This window comes from Triticum dicoccoides, chromosome 1B (genome assembly GCF_002162155.2).
Source record: "Triticum dicoccoides isolate Atlit2015 ecotype Zavitan chromosome 1B, WEW_v2.0, whole genome shotgun sequence".
NCBI classification, from domain to species: Eukaryota; Viridiplantae; Streptophyta; class Magnoliopsida; order Poales; family Poaceae; genus Triticum; species Triticum dicoccoides.
In genome coordinates, this window is record NC_041381.1 from 121759822 (window position 1) to 121762778 (window position 2957).

Sequence of the window (2957 nt, forward strand, 5' to 3'; positions counted from 1 at the left end):
ATCTGCACTTTGATCATCAGCAGCCCAACATGCAGCACGCAACAAACCACACATACTAATTAACTGAAAGATTTCAAAGCAACGACCAAGTCACTAACAAATACTACTAACCTGACTACTACCTACAGATATTAGGAAATAATAGTACTCAACTAAAACCTACAGGTCCACTTCACAGGCAACCAACAGACTACATAGTTAAGCTCTGTTTATGACATGTCATTGCATGGACGCAAAGAGGATCACTGAGTTTATTTACATGATGGAGGTTGGACTTGTTCTTGAACCAGAGGCCTCAGCATGCAGATGAAGAACAAGTCCGACTTCTGAAACACCACGTTGTGCGCGTGCCTGTCATTGTTTTACGGTTTCAGTGGTGAGTGAGACAACATTCAGAGTATTAGAACAATTTTAGAGTTACTGCGCTGAGGTGGATCACTATTTGTTTACCTGAAGGCGACCACATCCACGAATTCAGTGTCAACCTGCACATCACCGAAAGAACAACACATTCAAAATTAATCCTCACCAAAAGGCCTCTCAAAGTACGGGCATCCAAGTGCTCGGTTCTCTTTCTTACCCATGTTTCTTCATGCACCTCTGTGATGGCTCCCGTATATATTTCTTCTGACTGCAAGAGGAAGAACAGTTGCTTCAGTAACAGCGACACACACAAAACAACACATGGGCAACAATCAGTAAGATAAAATGCCACCTAAAGTTGGGATTATAATAGCTCGAGCCTACAGGAGTGCTTATGAATGACATACGACATTACTTGAGGATGCTCAACCACTCAACCCTCTCGTTCCCCTGTAGCCTGACCAAATAAAGCAGCCATGAATACCAACCACAAGGAAAGCACGTTGAGAGCTGCACCCCAAGAAACTACTAGGTCTTCTGTAATCAAACAGACCAGAGAAGAAAAACATAGATCATGGTAATGCTGGAAGGAACCAATCAATCGGAAGCATCCAAATGACTGGAATACGGAGCGACAGGGGACAAAGGGAGCGGGAGTGGACCTGGATGGTGTTGCTGCTGAAGACGAACACGAGGCTCACGCCGCTTGCAGGATGGCCGACGACAGGATTGTAAGAGGAGCAAACGAATGGCCGGTAAATCGCCCCCCTCCAGGTTGCGGTGAAGGTGGCCGACGCACGTACGTCGTCATGCCGCACACCTTGACCTGCAATGCAGAGAGATTCAGAATCATCGCTTATTCAGTGTCTGTCAAAGCATCGTTCAGTTGCAGCACACATCACAAACAGATTGTTTCCACTCTCCCAACAAAAAATTATAAGCAGCAGTGACAGTATGTAAATGCAAGTCTTGGATTCATCGCTGAAAAATGTTGAAAAAGGTCGGAATGTAACATATTTTATTTAACTTGCATGCATAAACAATCACTAAAAAGTAAACAGCAAGGGTATCTGTCTGAATGACATATTATTTCAGAACTTGTGCATCTTTTTAGGCCAACAGAATCACAAGTCATCGTCAGAGAAATGCAACACGCAGATGATCGTGCAACAACCGAATTTTTTTGATTCTTTCATGCAGCAATTTGTATATTTGAGTATGAAGACGAGACACAAAATCTATCTATCCTTTTTTTTGTGGGGGTCCAACAAAATCTATCTGATCCAAGATTTCAGATTGCATTTATGGATAGTAAACATTAATATTGTGAATAGACCGCACCTTTGTTCCGTTGCTGGCGTTTCAGTCGATCATGGCTCCAAGGGGAATCCCGCCCATGGTGTCTCGGTGCTCGAGCAAGGACGACGTCCTGGATCTGGGAGGGAGAGCACACGAGGTGAGGAAGTGAGGGAGGGCTGTGAGGAGGAGGAGGGGGGGGGAGATTGAGTGGAGGGACGTACCTAAGCCTGCCGTCCGTGATGCCATGGCTGCATGCTCGATCTGCGGCATAGCCGGGGCTCAGGGGGAGGGCGCAGTCGATCTGGTCGATGCGCGCCGGTTCTGTTCTGAGGGGAGGATGGAGCGGAGGTGATGGGGTCGCGGTGGTGTCCTGGGAGCAGCAGATCGCCAGGATCGGCCGAGGAGCACGCCTACGACGCACTTCCTCGTGTCGCGGGCCACGCGGTTGTAGTGGTCGACGATGCTGAGCAGCACCAGCGGGTGCACCACCACCTTCTCAAACTAGGCCTCGAGGAGAGGAGGTGGTGGCCGTCTATGGTGGGGATGGGGGCGACGGCGGCGGTGGCGTCCATCTCCGTCGAGATCGCATGCCTCGGGGTGCGGGGACGGAAGGGGAATTGGCTCGCGAGATTTGGTCGCGAGGGGGCGACTCAGACAGGAGGGGTGGTGGAAGGGAGGATGGCCGGCGCTGGGGGCGATGAGGAGGTCGTTGACGGTGTGGATGGGGGAGGCCGGCGGCGGGGTTGGGATGGCAGAGAGAGGGAGGTCGGGCAGAGGGGAGAGGGGGGTCTGGGAGGAGGTGGTGGCGGGGAGGAGCTGAGGGAGGAGATGTGGACGGGTGCCAGTTAGGGTTTGGGATACAGATGGATTGCTGGATGGAGAGGTGGAGAGTTGGACGGATGGATGGGCGGCCATGTCATCGATCTGTGTGACAACTAAACCAACCAATAAGAATAGAGCACACATTATTGTGTCTTTTCTATTGTTTTTCTTCAACTTTTACACATGAAAAAATCATAAAAATGGTCTCACATTGTGCACAAGTTTGTATCTTGAATGACAGACAATGTTGACTAAGGAATTTTTTATTTTCTTTGCATGAAAAATTCATTTCCCATTTTTCGAGTGCCTAAAATAAGTTTTTTTGTGAAGAACCTACCGCCGTTTTGACCGCATTTTGAAACGGGCATAAAAAATTCAAAAAATGCAAAAAATTGGAAAACCCTCGCATTGTGTCATTATATGTGGCCAAGTTTCCAAGAAAAATAATAAACTTGTAGTACGGTAATTATTTT

General features: G+C 48.2%; 1 long non-coding RNA gene across 1 annotated transcript; it reads right to left on the bottom strand.

The window, feature by feature from the left end:
- Positions 1 to 715: 715 nt before the first annotated feature.
- LOC119302492 lies at positions 716 to 1791 on the bottom strand. The gene is made up of 3 exons (XR_005147615.1): positions 1705 to 1791; positions 1026 to 1189; positions 716 to 813 (listed from the first exon to the last, which is right to left on the bottom strand). It is a non-coding gene; the product is annotated as an uncharacterized LOC119302492 (long non-coding RNA).
- Positions 1792 to 2957: the final 1166 nt, after the last annotated feature.